At 41.7% G+C, this 27,030-nt stretch overlaps 1 protein-coding gene across 1 annotated transcript in view; it reads right to left on the bottom strand.

Annotated features, from left to right (window-relative positions):
- LOC126416467 (protein phosphatase 1 regulatory subunit 42-like) overlaps window positions 1-27,030 on the bottom strand; it is a 109,490-nt gene that overhangs the window by 31,295 nt on the left and 51,165 nt on the right. The window lies entirely within an intron of this gene.

The following is a 27,030-nucleotide window of genomic DNA, read 5'->3' as shown; positions in this document are numbered from 1 at the left end:
ACTACTGTAATTTCGAAAGTTTGTCCGCCTGAAAATGTACTGTTGTCCCAAGCATATTGCAACAAACGGTGTATTTCTATCGCTGCTCGTTTAGTTTTTATTGCCGTTTCAAATATACCGGTCATTTTTGAAACACCCTGTAGGTAAAGCTTATTTACAAAATCATCTACATACAGGTATATGAGGGGAATTCAAAATGTAGAGGCACATTTGTGAAAAGCTGTACGTATTCTGATGATAGAAAACTGAAACATATTAATAGTATTAATAGTAAGACTTATTAAAAACTTTCAGTGTTCGGCTCCATAAATTTAAATTATATTTAAAGTTTTACTCCAGTGCTTGGGAAATAAACATCCCTGATTGGGATGCATAAACTAAAACCACAGGAGGGGATGGTCTGATGCAGAGAGGGGGGGGGGGGGAAATCCCCCCCATCCCCCCCTGCAAATCGCACACTGTCAAGGACAATGTCGAGCATTCACCTGGTACTTCCCACCACAGCACGAACCCTGCCTATGGTAGTGAACTGTAGGCCTTCCTGACCACCAGCTATTCACTCTAGACCATTACATACACAACAGACAGCATCTGCAGGCAAGGCAAAACTGTGAATATCTTCTGGGGGGGGGGCGGCAGCTGCCCCCCCCCCTCCCCCCTCTGCCCCTCGCTGGGTACGCCCATGTCTGCAGGTGAGTTCTCATGTAGGATGAGCAAACTGTATGTCAGAAGTCAGTGCCCAATATGGAGACAAGTTAAGATCACTTCATGTCACCTCTGTGACTGGAAGGATCCAGTGTTATGGCTTATTGCCAGATTTAATTAACTGAAATTTTTATCTCTCACTTCCAGCCACTCATTCTCCCAGTGATGCTTATAACTGTGTCCACACAATGAGCACACTGTGTTACTGTAGGTATCGTAAACACCTTCTGGGATCCAGTACCTGCTAAATCATTTCTCCAGATTCCTACACATCTTTGTATCCAACAGAATATCCATTTCTGTAAATAAGGAAGCATGTCTGTGAAAAACTAGAATAGTTTCTCTGTTGGATATATGCTGTGGATAGCTTGGGAGTCCACACAAGAAACAAGAGCATATGAATGATGAGGATTATGGGTATGGCTTTAAAGATACTACACATCTAAGGTCATCAGTCTCTTATTCATCCCCCAACTCCCCTCCTCCCCCCCCCCCCCCCCCCCGCACCTACCCACCACCACCCCCCACCCCGCTCCCCAGGCACAAAAATTGTGTTATTTTTGTTTGAAAACAATTCTGAACCTCATAATTAACTATTTTAGGGGCTGTTGGCTTCAACTTAAAGAGTATGAAATGGCTTTAGGTTGCCACTGAGTGTCATCACTGTACTTTGTACAATCATTGGAATGGCTTTTTCGTAGAAAGGTTATTGAAGAATGCCATTTCCATGGATAGGTGCTTAACCAGATGGAATACAATTGATTGTGGGTCTGAGAAGAACCTGTATACCTCACACATCATGAGTTATTGCAAAATGAATAGAGGCAGCTCAACAATCTCAAGTGCAGAGACTTGAGTATGGGGCTGGTACAATAAGCGTCTCTGAGCAGCCTAATCGCCTCATGCTGTAAGGTATCAACTATCTTTGGTCTGTTGGACTTGCCAATCCATAATTCAGTTGTAATAGCTTGAGAAATTCATAAAATTTGTGCAGATGTATTCTATTCCCTCACCAAGATGGTGACTATGGGTCTTCTGGCTATTTACTGTTCTCTGAGTTTGAATGTGTATAGCATTCTGAAGTGGCAACTATGTCAGTTTTCCATCATAATTGAGGCCTAGTAGCATCACAGCTTTCTAGAAACTTAGAACTGTGTCCCTCATTAAAAAATACATAATGTAATCCTCGACCCAAAGGTTCAACTGAACACCAGAATGCTTCATTATGAATAATCCTAATGTAGGTGCTATGTCCTTGCCTTCATCTGGTCTCTATACAATTTACGTTGCCATTTAAGTGAACTCTGTTGAACCATGGTACAACTTGGCATTTCTGACATTAACAGATCGCTGCCGGAGGTAAAATAACTGATAAGTGTCAGAAGAAATCAACTAGGAATAAAACACTGAATCTTTGGATTTGTGGTCTGGCATTTACCCACTGAGCAACCACACTAGTTGGATTTAAAAATGTTTAAACAATTAAAAGGCACACACACTGACTTCTCTAAGTAGAATCTAAGGCCAGTGCTCTCTGCCCATTGCTCAAAACACTATTATCAGACGCAGGTGAGAATTAGTCATTATAAGGCCGGAGGGAAGACAGAAGATAGCAAAGTGATCTACAAGCAATAAACATTGCAAATCAGTAGTGTCTTCAATCAGTCAGAAGTTATAAAACTTTAAGGGTTTCTTTCAGTTCATTCCTTAAATGATGCAGCATGCTGCAGTACATTAAGTCAATTACAGGAGACAATTTACAAATATCAGACAATGATAAAAAAAACTGTATTCCTCTATGCTAACGTCAGCAGAAAGCTGAACCTGTGCTTTTATGGAAGAAACTGAAATAAAATATTCTGTCATAGTCTGGGCAATCTTTTGGGCATTGTTTGTAGATATCACTGTCTGTGTGCATCTGACAGAAATTATTTTGTTGGTATTTGACAGTTTGTTGGAGCTAGTGGAACAATTTAGCAAATCCAGAAAAATTTCTCATTAACCCTTGTTGTTTTCTGTTTGTTCTACATGTTTTTGTCCTCTGGAGCCAAAAGTCAGTGAGATCCTATGGAGACAGTCAGTATTTGAACCAGTGGAGAGCCATGTGCCTGCATCTTCTAACTACTGATTATCTAACTGTTAATTATCATTCATCATTCCACACAGGACAGGCTACCTTGTAAGATGGTTTCAGAACTTTGGGATGTGTGTTTCATCTTGTAAAATGATCTACCCAGTCATGGATGCTGCCCTGGTGTTCAAAAGCAACCAGCAACAGAATGTAGCTTGCTCTGCCATGCTCTCATTTTGATGGCTTCTTTTCAGAGTAAGGAATGTGGAAGTTAAAGAACGTGGAATTAAGTATGTGTAAATTAAAATCTGAAATGCACAGTATATTGAAGGCAATGTCCCAACTGATTGAGTCACTCACTGACTCATAATCTCCAGCCCAAACCTCTAAGGATAGAAACTTGATCATATGCTGTAGGCATTGTTTAAGATGGGATTTTTCGAAATTCAGCCCCTAAGAGGGAGAAATAGGGGATGATAGATTTTTTGAAAATATGTCACTTTCTTGGAGCTAGACCCATGAAAATTAGTATTTGGTTTATCAATCAGAAATAAAGAAATGTGTGTTTCAGCATTTTTGGAAGTGTAACCACTAAGGGGGTCAAATAGTGGACAAATGTTCTTTTGAAAATAAATCATTATTAAATAACTACTAAAGTATTTTTAAAGCTACAGCTATGAAAATTGGTATTCAGCTTCTTGGTTCAAAATTTAAAAAAAAGTGTGTTTCAGTGTTTGTGGAAGTTCAACTCCCTAAGGGAATTAAATAGGGGATGAAAGGTTTTATGAAATTATTTCATTATGAAAGCATTTTCAAAGCTAACTCTATGAAATTTTGTATTTGTATTCTCTATTGGAAATTAAAAAATATGTGTTTCACTATTTTTTGGCACTCAACCCCTGAGGGCATGAAATAGAGAATGAAGACTTTTGCAAAAATATTTTGTAATATTTACAAAATTTAAAACTAAATCTATTATAACTTGGTATTTCACTTCTTGATTAGAAATGAAAAAATAAGTGTATCACTGTTTTTAGGAATTCAACCCCTAAGGGGTGAAATAGGGTCAGACTGACTTACTGACTCATCATCGCCCAGCCCACTAAGTATAGAAACTTAAATTTTGGAGATCGTGTGGACCTAATACTGGATGCATGTTTTAAGAATGGATTGCTCGTAATTTCACTCCTAATGGGGTGAAATAGGAGATGAAAGGCTTTTTGAAAATATGTTACTATTAAGGCAACTTTGAAGCTACAACTACAAAAAGTAGTATTTGATTGCCCAGTCAGAAATTTAAAAAAATATATGATTCAGCATTTTTTAAAATTAAACCTTCAAGAGGGTAAAATAGTGAGTGAACTTTTTTGCCAATAAATCATTATTAAAGAATATTAAAGCACTTTTAAAGCTACATCTGAAGACTGGTATTTGACTTCTCACTTAGAAGTAAAAAAAAATATGTGAACAAGCAATGGTGTGGACAAGTGAAACAACTGCAGTATGGACAGGCACTGACATGGATGTAATGGCCTGCAACAGCTGTGGCACAATAGGCAGTGACATGGACAGGTGTTGATGAGGACAGGTGGGTTGGTATGGCTGCAGCCCCCCAACAAAGAAATGGTGGGCAGTGGCATGGATAGGTGCAGCCCTGCAATGACTGCAGCATGGACATGCAGAAGCCTTTTGTTTGTCACCAACAGCACTCTTACAGCACAGTGATATGTCGATGATATTCTATGCCCAATTTTGTTGCCCTTCATGGCAAGCCATCCTGGGCTTACATTTAAGGAACATAATTCCTGCCAGCACACAGCAAGAGTTTCTACTGCTTGTCTTTATGCTTGCCAAACCCTACCTCCCAGCAAGGTTGGCAGACCACTCCCCAACTGAGAATGTTTGGAGCACTATGGGCAGAGTCCTCCAACCAGCTCAGGATTTTGACAATTTGATGCACCAATTGGGTATAATTTAGCAAGATATCCCCCATGAGGACAGCCAACAACACTATCAATCAATGCCAAGCTAAATAACTGCTTTGACAAGGGCCATAGGTAGACCAACACATTATTAACTAGCTCAGTTTGTAAAGTTCTTTCTTTCGAATAAATCACACACATCCATTTTTTCTGCAATTGTAATCATTTTTTGTGTTTGCATTTACATCACATCTACCAGTGTCCATCCAATGTGGATAATTTCTTTGTCATCGATGTACCTTCACTCATGATATGCACAATTTCAGAGAACACACGTCCATACAGTTCACAAGCCCACTTATAGGGGCCACCTTGGGCAGCTCCCTGGCACACTCTGGAGAGCTGCCAAAGAAACAGCATTATTTAAGTGATTACAAATGAGTGTTTGGCCTATTCTTTACACTGTATTACTGTTGTCCAATCAATGTCTTCAGTGTTGCACACAACCTATATCTTACGTGTTGCTCTATAAAGTACTGTGTTCCATAAATTATGTTTGTTCTTGCTCTAACAAACTTGGCGACAAGTGAGGGTTACATTTTCTCCATGTGTTAGTGTTAGTGCTCAGTCACCTGACAAACATTTCGATGGAAGAAATACTCCAACACCTCAATGCCCAGCAACAAGCTTTTGTGGAACAGCAGCAGACTCTTGCCACCACTCTCAATCAAGTAGCATCTGTGTGTTCACAGCAGTTTACTTTCCCATCAGTGCAATGGTTGCCCTTTTGGGCATATGATTGAAGATTGGGACTCCTACGAGACACGGTTACTCCAACATTTCCAGGATTTTCGTGTGGGCAATGCAAACCTGTGTAAGCTTTTCTTTCTTTCCTGGCATTTGGCACACATGTATCAGTTGTTGTGCCAACTGGTGCCGTTGCAAGATCTGGCCAATTTATCATTTGATGAAATATGCAATCTTCTATCCATCTATTACTGTGACAAAATGCATCTCATTGCAACACATATAGAATTTTACCATTGTTAGAAATACTCGCACCAATCCTACAAAGCCTGTGATGCACAATTGCGCTGATTGAGTCGTTGCCATAAATTTGTCACTAGTACCCATCACAAATAATACATGGATGACATGGCGTGTGATGACATTATTGTCTGGCCCTGGATAGGGAAGTCCACAAAGAAGCACTTCAGTGTGGGAATCTGACGTTTACAGATGTGCTCAATGTAGTACAGTTCTTTGAAGCTTTGAAGTGTAATGGGTTGCAGGTGATCAGATTGCTGCATGGGGGAGAGCCATCAGAAGTTGCTCAGTCAACCCCTATAAGGCATGCTGCAAGTGTTCAGGATGACTGGGAAGCCATTGCAGAAGCACAATCTTCAAATCAGCATTGCGTGGGGCAGCGTCAGTTATGGCTGCAGCAGCAACAGGCCATGTCACAGCAGTGGCCACACACTCCTCTTATATCTTTCTCATACTGCTACACTGAACACACGCATGCTGTGTGACCTAAGCATTGGATGGTCTGCGGACCTGTTTGGGTTAGACGTGTTTAATGATTTTGGTTTCTCCATTGCCGATGAAGTATATTTAGTGTCAGATAAGTTCTGAAAGAAAGGCCACATTTCATCAGTGTGTAACTCCTCTTCAAATATGGTAGACACACTAGTACCAATGGACATAACCTGTATCTCCACAATGACTGGTTCCCCAAACAAATTGTTCATTGACTTGTGTATGTTTCATAAACTGCTAAAAATGTAAGTGGACAGAGGAGCTGCAGTGGCTTTAGTAAATGCACAGAAGTTGGTTAGCTACAATAAATAGCAGATTCCGATCCTAAGTCAGTTCTCTTCTCCTGTATCTCACAAGTCTGTTGTTTGCCCTCCTGCCTTCCTTGTTGTGGATCATTCTTATACTGTAGACCTGTTTGCGTTAAACGTGTTTAATGCTTTTGGTTTCTCCATTGCCAATGAAGTAAATTTAGTGTCAGATCAAGTTCTGTATCAGCAATTGGAGTCCATCTGCTCTGAATTTTCATCCCTGTTTTCCTCTGGGCTGGGTTGTGCTACTCTTTTTTAGGCCCACATTCCCATGAAAGAGTCTGCCTAAGGTCCTCTGCTCTGAGTTTTCGTCTCTGTCTTCCCCTGGGCTAGGTTGTTCAAGTTGCGTACTATCTTTTACCAGGCACATCCACTATTACTCAGCCACTGCACTTGCTTTTGCACCAGAATGTGCCTTTTTCCTGGTCCCCAGCTTATTACTGAGTGTTTGCTTTGCTTAAATCTAAGCTTCAATCTGTCCTGCGTCTGACCACTTTTCAGCTGGGTCAGCATCTCGTGTTGGCTACCAGTGACTCTCAGCATGGTCTCAGTGTGGTGTTGGTGCACAAATATGCGGACGGGTCTGAACAACCTACTGCTTATGCATCTAAGACTTTAACTATTGCTCAGCAGTGGTATTTTCAGATTGAAAAGGAGGCTTTAGTGACTGTGTTCAGCCTCAAGAAATTTCATATCTTCTTGTATGGTTCTAAGTTGCATTTAATCATGGATCACAAGCTGTTGATTGCTCTTTTTAACTCTTTAGCCTCTGTGCCAGGACAAGGCAGCACATCATTTGCAACAGTGGGCACCCTTCCTCTCCCATTATCATTATGAAATCCATTACTGGCTGCAGGCGCAACACATCAAAGTCGACCCTGTCTCGCCTTCCAATTGGGCCAGATACAGTATTCAATCAGGATGAGTTGCTTTGTTTCTACTTAGGTACTGAAAACCAGAATAGAATAGAAACTTTATTGTCACATAACATGTCATATACAATCAGATGATTGGGACATAGGTGGCTCATTAGTTTAAAGCTACTTCTAACTGTAAATATACAAGATAATTACAGGTATTTTGTAATTTTAAGTATCACAAAATGATTTAAAATAATTATGCTGAAAATAAAGTAAAATTAAGAATAAGTCTTTACTTCAAATACTTTTTTAGTTTGACAGAATAAAATGTAACATCAGGAACAGTTATTTATGACAGTCAGCCATAAATTTTTCTACACTGCATTAATATTTATTTGCTAGGTATTTTTTAAAATGATGACCAAATTCTTCTGGTTCATAACTTTTAAATTTTTCACAGACTTTATTTCCCAGCCTCAAACCCATAAAGCAAGGTGTCTTCTCCAGCAGTTTTAGCCTATGAGTTGATAACTTATACTGATATTTGTTTCTTGTTTTATAATCATGCTTAAACAGTTTATCCTCAAAAAGTTGTGGGTTTTGTCTAGCAAACTTAATTGTCTCATAGATATAGAGGCCAGGAACAGTCATAAGATCAAGGGCCTTGAACAGAAGTCTGCATGATTGTCTTTTTTCTGCACCTGCCATGGCTCTAATGATCTTTTTCTGTAGCCTAAAGACTCTCTGTAACTTTGTTTTCTCTGATCTCCAAAAAATTATACCATATCTAATCACAGATACAAAATATGCATGATATACAACTTTTTTGACTGGCGTTTTTTATTATACTGCTTATAACATTCATTGCAAATATTAGACTATTTAGACGGTGACACATGGCATCTACATGGTCTGTCCATGAGAAATTCTTGTTCAGCATTACACCTAGAAATTTGGTACGGTTTGTGGTGGCAAGGTGATTGTCCTCATAAGGTATTTCTAGTATATCCTGTACATCTTGTTTTGTGGTAAAGTGAATGATTTGTGTCTTTGTTAGATTTAATTTCAGACCATTATTTCTCACCCAGGCCTCAATTTCAGCCAGAGACTGCTGAAGATGACTAATTAAATTTTCACTTTTCTGCCAACAGACTATTGCTATAGAGTCATCCACATAAAGAATAGTGTCTGAATTTATGTTAGTCAGCAGGTCATTTATATAATACAAGAACAATATTGGCCCATGCATAGATCTTTTGTTCTGTCTTTTCCCAACTTGAGAAGTATCTCTTACCAGTTTCTTCTAGTACTGTTCTTTGTTTCCTGTTTAAAAGGTGTGTCAAAGGCTTTACTTAGGTCACAAAGGATGCCTGTTACATTCATATTTTTCTCTAGACTACTACTAATTTTTATAACAAGTTCATTAATGGCTTGCCTAGTGCAGTGTCCTCTTTGGAAACTACGCTGATTGTTCTGGACAATATTACACAGATTATTATAGTTAACTATCTGGTTACATGCAGCTCTTTCACATATTTTGGAAAATATTGATAACAATGGGTTTGGTCGATAATTATTCACTTCATCGTGTGCCTTTTTTGTAAATGGATCGCATACTTCAGTCTAGCGGGAAAACATCCTTCCTCGAAAAATTGATTCATTATAGGGACAGAGAATGTGCAATACAATGGGTGATTGCTTTTATTATTTTTGTAGGAATTTCATCCCAGCCTACAGAATTCAAATTCTTCAAGGACTTTATGATATCAGCTACTTCAGAATAGAATATATAGGTGAATTTAAATTTAGTGGGGTTACATAAACTGGAAACAGGGTCCATGTTTGGCAGTGAAAGTTCATCAGTTTTACATGGATTTATGACGTGGCTGTTAAATGCTTCACAGATTCATGTAGGGTCCCGAACAGTCACCTATTTCATTCTTTACAATGGTCCATATTGCTTTAGAGTTATTTTTAGCATTTGAAATGCAATTATTATTTGCCAATTTTTTTGGCTTGTCTGACAACTTTATCAAAGATTTTCTTATATTGCCTTACATAATTTAAGAATTCTGGGTCTCAATTGACTTTCACCTCCATATGAAGTTCTCTTTTCCTCATGCTTGAAATCTGAATACCCTTTGTTATCCATGAACCCTTCTTGGGTGTGTCGGTTTTTATAGTTATAAAAGGAAAGCATTCATCGAACACTATCAAGAAGGCCTCCAGAAAGTTATTGAAATTTTCATTTACTGAGGACTTAGCAGTAAATGGACATCAGATGAGGCTGATATTATTGACGCACATTTTTATATTTTCTTGTCTAAAATTTCTGATTTTCTTATTTGTGTGCTTAGGGCTAACACAGGGTAATGGTTTGCCGATGCCTCTTCTTTCTTCTTGTTTGTCCCGGCTTCCTGAGATATCCCAGTGCTTGTTTGTCCCGGCTTCCTGAGATATCCCAGTGAAGAGACACAGTAAATATAATAAGTTCTGAAGTGGTGCAATGAAATTATGCAACAGTTAGTAATCTCATGGTCTGTTTATTCGTATTTATGGAAAAGAAAAGAAACTCTCTCATACTATCGCGCATCATCAAACTTCATTGAAGATTTCGTTGTATAGGTAAAAATTCTATACCTTTTTTATAAGAATTGCACTGCCACTGTAGTCATAACTCTGACCTTTTCTTATCATTCTATATCCTGGAAATGTGATACATTCGTTCACCTGGCTGTATCTACAATTTTGAACTGACACAAACAGATATATTTAACATTATAATAATTTTAAGTAGACTGCCTTTGACCTTAATGAATAGGCATTCCACAGTATAATACCATTAATGAATATTATCATTAGTGCTGGTGAATGCTGCAAATGAATTCATGATTAAATCTGTAATAAAATTGTACTGTGCTGGTGATTCTAACTGCCTGGCTGGATTAACTTGTCATAATACTAATAATTTTATTTCCTGGATGTCGTTAGTAAATTTATCAGTAATTTCTCCTGTTTCAGACATCTGATGTGTTTGAGGCAAATGGGATTGCTGCAGGTTGGAGTCACATTGTGCTGGTTTGGTATGAAGAATTTCTTATTCATTCTGTACTGTGTAGATCCAGAGACATTCCCTCTTTTACCTCCTTAGGAATGGGGATAGTGTTGCAGTTGTTACCGCCTGTGATACGGAGGCATCTGACAACCTGCTACTGAAGCACAGCAAGTGATACAGGGGCAAGTGCTATCTGAGTCAATGGGACTTCCACGTGAATGTGATGATAATGTCACAGATGCGCTATGTTCCAGATTAATTTCAGCAGGTTGAGCGTGCGGTGACAGCAGGTATGCCTCATGGCTCCATAGGTTTACTGGTTGCATTGCTGCCTCCATACCTCCTTACACCCTGCTTTTAAGTTACAACTTCGACTCCCATAATATATTTACTATGTATTTGCCTAGCATACTCAGTGCAGTAACCAACCAGAGCAATTTCAGAAATTGGTGGGATTAATTTGTCATAGTCTACAATACCATGTGAATCTGCACACTGTGCACATTTTTGCTGGCTATGGCAATGTTTGCTGCCATGGCCATAGTGCAAATATTTGCAGCACTTCATAACCAGTTGACATATTGACATACTGCTGTATGGGGTAATGAACTCTGAGAATGTATATACAATCAGGTAACATCCTACATTTAGAAGCAACTACACATTCTGGCATTGATTTGTCTTTGATATCCTCATTACCTTTTATTTTCTTGTGGTATCTCCTGACTGACACAACTTTAGCCTTGTTCTGACAGGTTTATCAAGACATTTCAAATAATTCCTGATCTTGTACTCATAATTCATGGAATACACACCTCCAAATTATTCACTAAAAAACTGAGCTTTGTACTAGATTATTCACAGCTAAGGCAGAGTGGGCTTCAATTTTGATTTTGTTATGCCTGGCACGAGCTACATTCGTGAGCCTACAGCTAATTCCAGCTTCGAACCAATAAAGGTTTGCCGACTCACATAGCTGCTCGTGTTACCTCTGGAATGGTACTAAAGGTAGAGATGGCATGTTCAGCAACCTGTTTCTCATGCTCCACACTTACTTCTTGCTTATCGTTTGTCCTTTCAGCACTTTTGGAATTGTCTTTGTACTGAGTGTTTATTATTATACTGATGGTGTTCCGTTGCTGCAGTATGGGCTGTATACATAGCAGGACGCTGAAACATCATTGGAATGTTCATTAATTGGTGTGGTCATGGAGTATGATGAAAAAAATGATAGTTACACTTCTGCCACCGGATGAAAATATAGTTTTGTGAGCAGTCAAAATGTTAAATGTTTCATGTTTTGACATCAGTATGCTATTGGTGTAGAGGGTTAAGAAGGTTGAAGTTTTCTGTATGAAACGAGGTGGCTATTGAGAAGAAAGACCATGCACTGCTGATGAATTTGTTTCATCACGACAGCAGCAATAGCATCGCAGCATTGCGACAAAATCACTGACAGAAACAGCTGCAAGGAGCCCCATGTCAATAAATGAGCTAAAAAATGTAATTAATAAATTTGAAGAAACATATGCATTAAGTGGATCAGCAGGGAGAGGGAGGCAACCCAGTCCCATGGCAGTTGTTCTTTGGTTGGTTGGCTGGTTGCTTGGTTCAGAGAGAAAGGTTCAGCCCCTTTTTCCACATTCAAACAGGTCATGGAGTAAAACCAGTCCCCAAAAGAGTCTGGGAAGTAAAAAAGGCAGAAAACTAACTGGGAAACACACTGAAAGAGAAAATGAAAGAGGTAAGACAAAGGGGAAAAAACTGGTAGAAGGGCTGGCTGATCGCAAGAAGAAAAATGCATGGGCCGGCCACTCTGCAACACACTAAATTCTTCAGCTTAAAAGACAAGGCTAGAAAAACACAGTTAGGGAAAAGACAAACACCAAGGCGAACAAACAGCAATGAGAGAGTGAGGAAGAGTTAAAATGGAGGGAGGGTGGAGGCCTGGGAGAGAAGCCCCTACACCCACCTTTACATTGTATGATAAGCCCCCCCCCCCCCCCGCCCACACACACACACGAATAAAATGTAAAACAGTATCAGCTGTTGTGGCATTGTCTCCCAACACCATTGGAAGCGTGGTGGGAAGGAAAAAAGTCTGGCACAGGGTGACTGAATTGGACAGTCCAACAAGACGTAGACAACAGTCATGCGGTAACCACAGCGACACGGAAGTTGGTCTTCACGACAGACAAGATGACCATGATTCAGCCAAGTAAGGCCAATGTGGAGCCGGCAAAGGACAACCAAATCCTGGTGAGTGGTTCGCATGGATGACCGCCACACATTCGTTGTCTCCTTGATAACACTTAGTTTATTTGGTGTACCAAGGGTGAACTGTCCAGTACCCCAGTTGCAGAAAACTATATGGCGTAAGACTGATCAGAGATCAGTCTCTGGTGGGCTAATTTACAGAGTTGGTTAACTGGTAGCCTGTTTGGTCAGTCTGTCAGCAAGCTCATTGCCCAGTATCCTGACATGCACTGGGGTCCAAACGAAGGACACTGAATGTCCACTGTTTCCAAGGGCATAAAGAGACTCCTGGATATTCAAAGGATGGCAAGGAAAGCACTGGTTGAGAGCTTGTAGCCTGTTTAAGGAGTCACTACAGATGACGAAGGACTCACCTGTGCAGGAGCGGATATGTTCAAGAGCGCAAGAGAGCAAGAGCTGTGCAGTGAAAACACTGCATCCATCCAACAAAGAGTGCTGTTCAGTATGTCCAGCGTGAGCATATGCAAAGCCAACATGACTAGCGACCATTGAGCCATCAGTGTAGACTATTTCTGAGCTCTGGAACCGCCGAGAATAGAGAAAAATTGTGAGCGGGAGGCCTCAGGTGGAGCTGAGCCTTCTGGGTCTTGCGGTAGTCCAGACAAAGCTGTGACCGAGGCACGAACTGTATGTAAGTGGACCTGCAGGAAAGGTGGTAGAGAGAAAGTGTCAGGTGCAATAAGAAGTGACCAGACATGGACTGCAATTGGAATCGCAGATCTGGGCCACTGTTGTCAGAGATGTATCACCTTGTTAGGGAAAAGAACACGGTAAATTGGGTAGTGAGGTGAACTATGAATGTGGGTGGTATAATTCACCAGCAGTTGTCACCTGATCCACAATGGATGAACACCAGCTTTCATGAGGAGGCTGTTCACTGGGCTGGTTTGGAATGCTTCTGGCACAAGCCAAACTCCACGGTGGTGTATAGTGTCCAGATGCCACAATGCTGATGGTGATGCTGAACCATACACCAGGCTCAGGAAGAAGGGATTGCCTATTCAGCTGCAGAAACAATGGTAGTAATGTGGTGTAGATCACCTCATCGATGCTGTCATGCAACATGCAGGTGAAAGCCTTGGTAAGAGCCTTTCAGCCTTGGTAAGAGCCCATCTGGGCAGCTGAGCAAGCTGCCAGGTGAGTGACGCTGGAGGAGGGACAGGAAGATTGGAAAGTGGTCCTTACCACATAAGTCGCCTTGCACTCTCCAATGGACAGACAGAACAAGACCAAGACTGCAGACCAAGAGATCAATGGCCAAGTATGTGCCATGTGCCACACTGATATGGGTGGGGCACTTGTATTTATGAGGCAAAGATCAGTTTGAGTTAGTAGATCCTTGACATCTTTACCATGGCCAGAAATCTTGGAACCACCCCACAAAGGATTATGGGTGTTAAAATCACCCAAAATTAGAAAAGGTAGGGTAGTTCAGAAATTAATGCAGCCAATACATGGTGTGGCACTTCACCGTCCAGAGGAAGGTAGATGTTACGGATGGTAATTTACTGTGTTGTTCTCACCCTGACGGCCACAGCTTCTGGAGGTGTTTGAAGGGGCAAAGGTTCACTACAGACATAGGTAAGGAAATAGACACAGACTCCACCTGACATTCTGTTACAGTCATGACCATTTCTGTAGTACCCCCGATAGCCACAAAGGGTAGGAGTACACATTGCTGGAATCCAGCAGACATAGGTAAGGACATAGACACAGACTCCACCTGACATTCTGTTACAGTCATGACCGTTTTTGTAGTGCCCCAAATAGCCACGAAGGGTGGGAATACACATTGCTGGAAACCAAGTTTCCTGAAGGGCAATGAAAAAGCAGGTGTAACACTTAAAAGCAGCAGTTCCACTGGAGGATCACGCTATCAGTCATCTGGGAAGGCATGACGAGCCCAAGGAGGCATTTCACACCTCATGGTCACCTGTCACCACTGCTGGTGCTGATAGCTGGGACTATTGGGTCTGAAGGTCCTCAGGGGATGCTAGAATCTCCACCTCATCTACAAATGTAGGACTGTTATGGAGTGGTGGCATGAGGACCACATTTCTTAACAGTCTCCTTCTTTGGCTATTTACCCTCTCGCTTCTCTTTAGGGGTGTGCCCAGAAGGCTTCTGGGAAGTAGTTTCAAGTATGGATGAAGACAGTGAAGCCCTTCGACCAGTAGCTTGTGGCTCCTTCAGCCACTGGCTGGTGTCCACTTTTTCACAGGGGGAGACCTTGGAGAATCCCCAACAGCACAAGAGGAGCTGGAGGAGGCTGTTGTTTCTCCAGCTGGAGTGAGGGGACCAATTTCATGGCGTTTGGGGGTGGTATTGCTCCCAAAATAGGTTCTTTGGGAGTAACAGAAGAAGAGATGCCCTCAACCACCAAGGTAGCAGAAGTATTTGAGTGGCCCTGAGGGCCCACTGTATGAGGCAGAAATGTGGGGACTACCATCACCAGTGATAATGACGTTAATGTAGCATACAAAGACATCAAGTGAATGGGGTGCAACTCTTCATATTTCCATTTTGCCTTCGATTAAGTCACCCAGTCCAGTGCCTTGTACTCTATAATTTTCTGCTCCCTTTGGAGTACCGTGCAGTCCAGCGAACAGGGTGACTGGCGCTCTTCACAGTTGACACAGGTAGGAGGAGGTGCACATGGAGTATTCGGATGCAGCACATGTCCGCAGCCTCTATATGTGGTGCTGAATTGCAACTGGAAGACGTGCCTGAATTTCCAGCACTTAAAGCACGACATAGGGGGAGGGATACCGAGCGAGGTGGCGCAGTGGTCAGCACACTGGACTCGCATTCGGGAGGACAACAGTTCAATCCCGCATCTGGCCATCCTGATTTAGGTTTTCCGTGATTTCCCTAAAGCGCTCCAGGCAAATGCCGGAATGGTTCCTTTGAAAGGGCACGGCCGACTTCCTTCACTGTCCTTCCCTAAACCGATGAGACTGATGACCTCACAGTTTGGTTTCTTCCCCCAAAACAACCAACCAACCAGGGGTATGGACGTATGGTTTGATATCACATCAGTAGACAATCACCTTGATCTTGGCCCTCAAAGGCCAAGATGAAGGCAACTATGGCAATTCTATTACCTTTTGGTCCCCTGCAGATGCACCAGACAAAGTGAACACCCTGCCATTCTAAATTGGCTCTTTTTTGAACAGCAAGAGAAGGTGACAATGGAAAATTATCTCCTGGACCATGTTGAGGCTCTTCTGGGGGTTGACAGAAATGGGAATATCACCCAGCTTGTCACAGGTGAGCAACACCCGGGACTGGGCTAAGGATGCTGTCTTAATCAAGACCAACCCATCACTCATTTTGGACAGTGCTGTCACTTCCCCAAACTTATCCTCCAGGTGTTCAACAAAAAATTGGCTTCATAGTCAGAATGGAGTCCTCATCTGTTCTGCTGCAGACTAAATACATTGTCAAATAAGGCTATTTTCCATAGTCCTACATTCCTTCCATGTTGTAGGTAGGGAGGGGAACAATTTGGGGTCATATTTCTCAGGATTAAATTCAACTTTTCCTTTCTTAGAGACTGCTTGAGCCACTCAGTCCCCAGAAAAAGATGACTTGATCCGCTTCATTGCAGGTCATCCGCCCTGATGCTACCCACTCTGATCAGGAGCTCTCCCCACAGGCGCCACCCAGCCACAGCAAAGGCCTCCTAGCGCAATGGCCATTGCCAGACTCCTGATGTCCCAAGAAGACTGGCATCTACTCATTGGAAAACGTGGGGAGTTTGCAGCTGAGGCATCAGGGTAAATTACAGCCCCACCACAATGGACTGGCTACCATGCTGGATGTTAGGTCCATGGAAATCCTGTACTTTCATGGGAGCAAAGGAGGACTGCGGACAATCAATGGAGATTATGCACCACATACGGTGTCCTCACCCAGACAGCTGGAATATGGGTGGAGTTGTAATGCCATGTCAATAATAGGTGCAGAAGACCGTAATGCATTAGAGATATTTAGTGCACCATGTAAGGCATCCATCCCCAAGTGGCTCTAACTTCAGAAAAATTTGGAAAGATGGAGGTCAAACCTGCAAAGGAGACCATAATTCAGTAAGCCAAATGGTTGGAGACTCAGGAATACCTCAGGCCTATTCTAACCCCTGAACCCGCAGAGGGAGGTAGTTGTTGATGAAGTTGCTGTAGCTATAGCTGACAGTGCAGTAGTGCAGCACATGCCTCAAATTCTGCAGCCAGTTCACAAGCTTTGTCGCGGGAGTTGTCTCAGCCCTGGTCAACAGTTCAAAAGAAATTCCAGTGCATTTCACACTGGTATCCATAAAAGATTCAGAATGTCCACCAAATGAAGCCCCATGATAGGCTACAACACCACGATTTTGTCCTTCATTTTTTGGTACACAGGGAATTGGGTGATGCATGGCTGTGGAATATTCTTTAGATGGATGAGGCACATTTTACTCTGCATGGTGTTGTGAATGCACAGAACTGCCACATACGGGATCCTACTCCACCACATGTTGTACAGGAACATCCACTGTACTCAGCTTATTTGACTGTGTGGAAGCTCCTTTATTCCCAGTCTGTTTTTCTTTGAGGAGATGACACCTTGCGGGCCTGGTAGATGTACAGTAACATATGAATGTTATAAGGACCTCCTTGTGCTACACTTGATTCCAGCTTTGCAAGAATTTAACTGTGTGTACACTACTATTTTTAAGCAAGATGGGGTGACGTCACATGTCGCTTGCCAGGTGAAAGGTTAACTTTGAGAAACCTACAGTAAAGACATATGGCCTTCCATATTCTCCAATCTAAATCCATATGCCTTCTGGCTATCATGTCTATGAGTGATGTATCCAAACTCTTCCTGATCTGAAGAATAGTATATGACAACATATCACTCTGATTACACCAGAGGCTGCGAGCAACTGTCAAACATGCCGTGTTATGGATGCAGCTTGTTGCTGAATCAGGAGACCACACTGAACTCATTTTAACTTGTGATCACATCCTAATTAATGTGCCAGAACTACTGTTATCATGTGTTTGATTGTTCCTCCCCTCTTCCTGCACCCACACCACATTCTAACTGCTTAAAATGCCATATTTTCACCTGGTGACAGAAAGTGAAACCATTATTTTTTCAGCATACTCCACAAGTGTACTGGTTAATGAACACACCTATGATGTTTCAACATCCTGCAATATATACAACCCACACTGCAGCACTTGGAATGCCATCAATGTAATTACAACCACCCAGTATTTCTGTCTTCATCAGACACAAGTTGTGTTATTTCCGCGGATTACTTTGGAGCAGCATGCCCTCTTCGTTTTCCACTGCTGAAGCAACTGCAGATGTCCTGTGACATATACAATCCATAATGCCGCATTCAGAACACAACCAGTTTAATTATAACCGCCTGGTATTTCTGTCTTCCTCAGATGACTATGTGTGTCGTTTTTGTTGATTCTATTGATCTTACAATTAAATTTTCCCTGAGACATTCAGCTTCTAACATTATCATAGATCTTTTGATTCTTTTTGAACAGCACATCTTTGTTTACCACTACTAAAACAGCTCCAGATGTTGCCACTGGTACTCATAAGCCCACAGATTCTTGATGTGATTCATTAATGAAATTTATAGTCCAGGAAACTGTTTCAGAAATAGAGCTTTTCTCCTGATACAGTCAATGAAAGATGTAATGATGTGGGCATAAAAGCATCCCTTCCCCAGACATGCCACTAGCCATAATGGCTCACTTTTAAATTGCTGCCCCACAAATCTGAGTTGCACCGGCTTGAGCTTCCTTGTAGCACAATCAGTCTTCTTCTTCTTCTTGCATTACGGCCTCTGTAGGACCACGGGTAGCCCCTTCATGGACTGCATTTTCCTCTTCTTCTCCCAGAACCTCTTCATTCTTTCTCTTCTTCTCTCCCACTCTTCTTCTGAGATCTTCAGTTTCCGTTTCTCCTGGCGGCTCCACTGGCGACATTCTAATCTTTTCCTGTATTCTTCACTGTCATTGATGTCCGGCATATTTGTCGGTATATATTTGTTCCTCCAATTTTCCTTTCCTTTGACCTTGATCCCCAATTCCACCAGTCATTCCAAAGTTCAACAACCCACTTGGTTCCTGTCTTTCCCCTTGTCCTCCCTGTTGTTTCCCACACTCTCTTCGTCATTCTGTCCATACTCATCCTAACTACATGCCCAGCAAACCTTGCCCTTTTGAGTCTGATTTCCCTGGATATTCTTCTCATGTTCTGGTACAATTCTTCCCTAGATCTTCGCATTCACCTCTCTCCACCTCTTTTAGGACCTAGTATTTTTCTCAGTATTTTTCTCTCTTCTTTCTCTAGTTGCTCTGCCCCATTTCTTCCTAGTGTCATTGTCTCAGCAGCATATAATACTGCATTCCTCACTGTTGCCTTGTAGTGGCTTATCTTTGCCTCTTTGGATATATTCTTTTTATTGTATATCTCTCTCGTAATGCAGAAGGCTGACCTCATTTTCTTTATCCTCTCTGTTATTCCCCCCTTGGTCCTGTTCCTTCCTGTTATAAATTCTCCCAGGTATTTAAATTTGTCCACCATTTGCACAGTGCCTTCCAGTGTTTCCCAGTCTGCAGTGGTGTTTAATGTCTTTCTCTTGTTATAGGCAATCCTCAGTCCCACCTTTCTGGCTACCTTACTTAAGTTGTCGAGTTGTGTCTTTGCGTCTTCTTCCATCTCACTTACTACTGCTATGTCATCTGCAAAGGCTAGGCAGTCCACTTGAGCCCTGTTGTCCTTTTTGTCCCCCACATGGGTCTTTGGTATTCCCATTTCCTCGTTTATTGCTCTCCACTGCCTGATCACTTCGTCCAGTGGTACACTGAACAACAATCGTGGCAATCCACAATCAATCACTTCAAGGTATGCACCTGACAGCTGCTTGAGAAGAAGAAAACTAGTTTGAAAGTCTCAAATTGGCAAAACAATTAAGAATGATTTCAGCCTCTGTTCTCATTTACATTGCCAACACAACACTGATTATAATTCATTATCGCTATTTGATATCAGTGAGACAGCAGAAGTTTTATTCAAAGTTGCTATATTCCTTTCTAATTTCATTTGGTTGGAATAAGCACATTTAGTATTAAACAGTAGAGTGACAGTTTACTGTTAATACACTGTACAGATTAAGTTTATAATGTGCTTGTCTTCTGTTAATGTATACCTTAGCTCATCGCACATCCCTGAAGGTAATCTTTCTTTATGGTATGTAAGGAACATGATGAGTAGGTGAATACTACTTCTCAAGGGCAAGGAACTCAAATTTAGAAGTTTTAGTCTGAACTCTTTCAGTTTATCCAAACTAAACAATTATGCTGCCCCCCCAGAATTTGTAAAGTAAGCTCAAAAATGTAAGAGGAAAGAGTATTGTCACTACAGAAGGAACTTGGGGAGCACAACATGAACTCAGAACAAAATGTCAATCCATGGAATAATGGTCAAACTACTACCCATAGGGGATGGAAAAAAATAAACACACTGCCATCATCACAGAAAATTATGGCATAATTGTTCTGAAATGCAAATGATATTATACATTTAAATTTTCTGGAACAGGATACAGAGAGTAATGTAGTTAACACTGAAATATTCAAATCTTTGAAAAGTCGTTTAGAAGAATTTGAAGAGACAAACTGAATGTGTTGTTTCAAGGTTAGATCACTCACTTCATGCAGCACAGTGGATGAGCTACACCACACAGTTTTACATGCCTATCACAGAAGTACATTCAGTTATTTCATGACTGTATCTTCTAAAGTGACAGCACTTTGTTGATGGCAACAATCTCTGCATTTCACTTTTTTAACTACATAATGCTTAATGAGGCATTGCTTTTCAGTTAGCTCCCATACTGTATAACTAGAGATCTTTTAATACTGCCAAATAATATAAATCAAATTAAAATGTTCTAAAGTATAACAACTATAACATTCTCAAGTAAAAACAACATTCTACATTTACATCAACACATATACTCTGCAAGCCATTGTACAGAGCATGGTAAAGCGTACACCATACAAATATTATTAGTTTTCTTTCCTGTTCCCCTAGCATATTGCATGTGTTCATTGTAACCAGCAAATAGTTTATTCTCTCTTCTATAGTACTGTACATTCCCCAACTGTGAGCTCTACAACAACAATTGGCCTCTGAAGATTCTTACATTACATCTTCTACTTACATTTTTCTTTTACCCCTTTGTATTCTGCAACATTCTTTTTCCTTACATCTGATATTACTCACACTAATGTTTTTAAAATTGCAAACACTATAACCTATCAAATTTAATTAACTACAGCTATGTACAGCTCACTGACCAGATAATAATTGAAGGGGTCAACAAAAGAAAGTGTTATCCAAAGAGTGTGTATTTTGAAGTACTGCAAGTTTGATTAAAGAAAAAGATGGGGGCATAAAACCAATAAGACAAAGTACTTTTTATAGTAGACAGTTCTCTCTAGTGGTGCAAAGGAAACAAGTTGTTTCCAGAAAGTGGTGCATTCAAAAATACAATATATTATGTGGTCAGTCTAATCCTTACTAAACTGAGGATTAGAAATTTCTTTCACTGACCTCTTCAATTCTCACTTGATACTTCCTGACTCAAGTCCTATGAGCAAGCTGCAGTCAAGCTCACAGTTTTAATCTGCGAGAACATTTCAGCTCAGTGTAAATGCAGCTACAGAGTAAAAATTTATTATGGAAACAGTCCCCTAGGCTGTAACTAAGTAAATTCTCTGCAATATCCTTTCTTCCAGGAATGCTAGTTCTGCAAAATATGCAGGAGAACTTCCATAAACTTTGGAAGGTAACAGAGAGGTATTTGAGGAAATAGGGGCTGGTCAGGAGCCATGCTTGGATAGCTCAATCAGTTGTGCACCTGCCTAAAGAGCTTAAGATCCCAGGTTCAAGTCACATTCCAAAATACAGTTTTAATAAACCAAGAAGTTTCATTGGTGCAAATTCCATGGCAATTCCATGTTGCAAATAATCCCCTATGCAGTGGTTGATTCAGTTCTCCACAACATCCTTTATTCCAGAAGTGCCAGTCCTGTAAGGTATGGAGGAGAATTTCTGGGAAGTTTGGAAGGTAGAGATGAGATACTAACAGAAGTAAAGCTGTGAGGGTGGGTCATGACTCATACTTGATTAGTTCAGTCACTGGAGCATTTGCCCATGAAAGGCATAGGTCCTACATTCGAGTCAATTTGACACACAGTTTCAACCAGTTAAGAAATCAGTGCTCACTCTGCCACAGAGTGAAAATTGTGGCAATGCATAACTGTAGCAAAAGCCTTCCTAAGAGACATCAAAGAACACAGCATCAACCTGAGAGCTGGTATCTACTACTTTCTCGGTCTCAAGCATGAACAGAGCAATCTGGGTTTCACACAAGTGTTGTTTATGGAACTCATTTATTTCTACAGAAGAGATTTTTGGTCTTCAAATTGTCATAATATGTGAGCATAAAATAAGTTCCAAAATTCTACAACAGACTGACATCAGATACAGTCTACAGTTTTGCGCATCTGTTCTTTGGCCTGTCTTGGAAATGGGAATGACCCGCACTTTTTTCCAATCATTAGGAACACTTCTCTCTTCCAGTAGCGTACAACATGCTAGTGCTAGAAGAGGAGGAAGATCTTCTGCATAGTCTAAGTAGAATCATATTGATATCGTCTCAGGCCCAGTGGAGCGATTTTAGTTGCCATTCTACCCAATGGTCACTTGTTTTTACATTTGTCATTCTGGTATTTGTGCAATGATTTCAAGGAGTAACCACAGTGCCAACTTCTTCTGTGAAACAGTTTTGGAAAAAGAAGTTTAATATGTTGGCCATTTCTGTGTAATCCTTTGTTTTGTTGCCATTATGGCCAAAGAGAGTCTGCAGATATGTCTACAAGCCATTTACCATTAGTTAACTATGCACTGAAACAGCTAGTTTATGGTTTTTTTTTTTTTCTTTCAAATAATTAAAGAGCAGTATTAATATGATTAACTGAGAAACATGTTTTTATTAAGTTTGTCTTGATCATACTAAATGTGAAGACACAGTTGATCAGTTTTGACTCCTTCACAGTTATTATCATAACTCCTAAAAAAAATATACAAAAATATAATAACTACTGTTAAATATAACACTAAAAAGTGCACAAACATGAAAAATAATGCATCCATGTGACCTGTTACAAGTTACTGTGCCACTGGCATGTAATACAAACAGCCATTTCTCCTTGTATGTCATGCTTGTAGGAATGAGTGTAACTCTGTTAGCAGAAGGTGCAGAAGTGGGATCTGCAGTTTGTATTACATTACTGGGCATACACACTATGAATCAACAGAAATCACAGAAGCAGTTCATATTATGTGACTGAGATACACTGAAGTGCCAAAGAAACTGGTATAGGCATGCATTTTAAAGTACAGGGATATGTAAACAGGCAGAATATGGCACTGTGGAGTGCAGTTGTTAAAGATCCTGTTCTGGAATGCATACAGGATCAACAACAAAAGGGCGGAACTTGCCATGCTCATGAAGCATAAGGCTATCCTTATTGCACTACTGAGCAAAACTAAGCTCAAACCCCACAACCACCTAAACTTCACTGGCTATTGCGTCTATCATAGCGACCGATCAGATGGCTCCAGTTTCGGTGGAACAGCTATCATCATACACAAAGACACTGAACACACAAACATAGTGCTTCCTCAACTTGAAAAACTAGAGGCAACCACTGTCAGGGTCATGTTCAACGGAGCCTACACTACACTGGTGTCAGTATACAATAGCCCTAAGAACATCAAGACACATGACATCAGCACTTTACTCAACATATCACCATGAGTAATTGTCGCTGGAGATCTTAACGCAAAACACCCTGACTGGAACTCATACACACGAAACTCCAACAGAAAGAAACTATATGAACACGCAGATCCTGGGCCTGATCTCAATGAAGAACCACCTCAGGAGACAGCAGCGTACCAGGTGCCAGCACTTCAAACAGCACATGAACAGGCTACAGGGAATAATCTTGGACAAAATCCAAACATTTAAAATGCAACAGTGGAACCAGAAACTCGAAGGGCTGGACACATGCAACCTGGTGTGTGACAGTTGGCCCGTCAATTCACCAGGGAGAAACTGTACACACTCATGCTACCAGGGCCAGATGGACCAGCATATTCTGTGGAAGAAAAATCAGAAATTATGGCCCTCACACTTGCAGCGTCATTAACACCAAACCTGAATTCCTCAGACCCAGCATTCACACTTGTGACTGACCAGATAGTTATACGCATCTTGGCCCAACCATCACGCAGCGACATCCGACAGGCTAGCACATCTGGAGTCAAATGGGCCATCATGCATATCACAGCTAGGAAGGCCCCTGGTCACGATGGCATTCGAAACCGTGTCCTCCAGGAGTTCACAGATAAAGCAGTAGAATACCTCACACACATCACGAATGCCATACTTAAACACCAACACTTCCCCACCTTTTGGAAGATAGCCGAGGTCCTGATGTTCAGGAGGCTGGGGAAAGACCACTCCCTCCCACAAAATTACCAACACATCAGTCTGATGAGCACACTCAGCAAGATTGTTGGGAAGGTAATACTAAAATGACTCACTAGACACTGTATTACAAATGACACCCTGAGGCTGGAGCAGTTTGGCTTCAGGAATCACCACTCGACAACACAACAACTCCTCCACCTCGTTGAATGCATAATACGCAGATACAACACAAACAAAGCAACTGGGGCAGTGTTCTTGGACATCGAAAAGGCCTTCAACCATCTGTGGCACAACGGCCTCATACGCAAACTCAGTGATGCAGGGTTCCCCCGACGGGCTCATATGTCTCATACACTCATATCTCACCGACAGGAGTTTCAACATCGACGTGCAGCGCAAACAATCAACATGACATGGTATGCATGCTGGAGTACCACAGGGAAGCATCCAATGGCCCATATTGTTTAACCTCTACATTAATGACCTTCCAGCTACACGCAACATGGTGGTGGCAATCTACAAGGATGACACTGCCATCCTTGTGCAAGATTGGAAACCATCGAACATTAACTCACCACTACAGACTGCATTCAGAGCGGGAGTGCCTTGGTTGGTGAAATGGCATGTTAGAGCAAATGTCGACAAGTGCGAAGCTGTTCTGTTCACTAGAAGACTGAAACTACTGCGTAAACATCAACACTGCAACCAAACAACACTACGTGTATGCCCAATATGTTTCTGTGAGAAGGTCAAATACCTTAGTGTCTGGCTGGACCACAAACTACTCTGGGGGGACCACATTCAACACATGACCAACAAAGCAAACATGAGGCTCAAACAACTCTATCCTATGCTTAATAGGCATAGCACACTGAATAGGAGGGTGTCCAGGTCCATGTACACCACACTTATTACAATTCTGATGACGCACACTGCTCCCGTCTGGGGATATGCTGCGCCCACATGCCTGCGCCATCTGCAGCTCATAAAGAACAAAGTACTCAGAATCATAAGCAATGCACCACGTTACACACGAACTGTGGATCTACACAGGGAACATTGGCTAGATACCCTCTTGCAGGTATTCCAAAAACTCTCCACACGACTGTACAGAAACACGACACACTCACGTAACACATTTATTCTTTCTATGGGGAACTACGACCACAACCATAGATGGAAACATAATAGACCAAAGACACTATTAGCAAGGAATTAAACATCTATGGTCCATAGCATGCTAACACAACAGTACTGGTGAGCCCTTACAACACAGCTACTACTGGCAACCCCAGATGCTCGACCCGCCGAAAAACAGGCAATAGCAGGGAAGCCATACTGTACACAACACGCAAACCAGCCACACACACCCCGTACACTGTGAGCCGATCTATGGCCAATCGCCCACTAATGATGACTTCAAACTGTTATAGGGACGCAGCTGCTGCAGCAGGCCCTACAACGAGCACCCGCAATGAAAAAGGTAGCAATGCACGATAGCTCGCACCAAGATAACCACACCTTGCATGCACTGTTACAGCTAGCATGCTGCTACTGCCCTTACTACCCATCCTACTGACGCAAAGGTTTTTTTCCCTTGGCGCTTGCCCTGACACTTTTTTTCCTCTGGCCTTACAAACCGCTACCCTTCGATCGCCTTTGTCCACTTTCTGTCTCCTGATGGACGATGTCAATGAGTAATCCTTCCCAGACGCATGGACAACATCACAGCTCACATCCTGTGACTCCTGATTTAAAAACTAACATGTTATACGGAGGTGACAGTAGAACTTTTGGTTTGGTCACCACGTCGGTGTTGGCGTGGAGGGGGCCCATCCGATATGGTGCAGTTGTTAGATCAGTTACTGCTGCTAAAATGGCAGGTTATCAAGTTTTAAGTGGGTTTGTGCATGGTGTTATAGTCAGCATATGATGGGACACAGCATTTCCAAGGTAGTGATGAAGTGAGGATTTTCCCGTGCGACCATTTCATGAGTGTACTGTGAATATCAGGAAGGCGGTAAAACACCAAATCTCCAACATCACTGCAGCTGGAAAAATGTCCTGCAACAACATACTGTGGATATCAGGAATCCGGTAAAACACCAAATCTCCAACATTGCTGTGGCCGGAAAAAGATCCTGCAAGAACGAGGCCAATGGCGAGTGAAGAGAATCGTTCAACGTGACAGAAGTGCAACCCTTCCACAAAATTCCTACAGATTTCAATGCTGGGCCATCAATTAGTGTCAGTGTGTGGACCATTCAATGAAACATGATGGATATGGGCTTTCAGAGCCAAAGGCCCAATTGTGTACCCTTGATGACTGCACGACACAAAGTTTTACATGTTGCTTGGGCCTGTCAGCACCAACATTGGCCTGTTGATGACTGGAAACGTGTTGCCTGGTCAGACAAGTCCATTTCAAATTGCATCAAGCAGATGGACATGTATGGGTATGGAGACAACCTCATGAATCCATGGATCCTGCATGTCAGCAGGGGACTATTCAAGCTGGTGGAGGCTCTGTAATTGTGTGTGGCATGTGCAGTTGGAATGATATGGGACCCTGATACATCTAGATATGACTGTCAGGTGGCACATACGTAAGCATCTTGTCTGATCTCCTGCATTCATTCATGTCCATTGTGTATTCCGATGGACTTGCGCAACTCTAGTAGGCAATGCGACACCTCACCCGTCCAGAATTGC

The sequence above is a fragment of the Schistocerca serialis genome, chromosome 8, assembly GCF_023864345.2.
Source record: "Schistocerca serialis cubense isolate TAMUIC-IGC-003099 chromosome 8, iqSchSeri2.2, whole genome shotgun sequence".
NCBI lineage: Eukaryota > Metazoa > Arthropoda > Insecta > Orthoptera > Acrididae > Schistocerca > Schistocerca serialis.
This window is presented reverse-complemented; position numbering and strand designations above follow the sequence as displayed.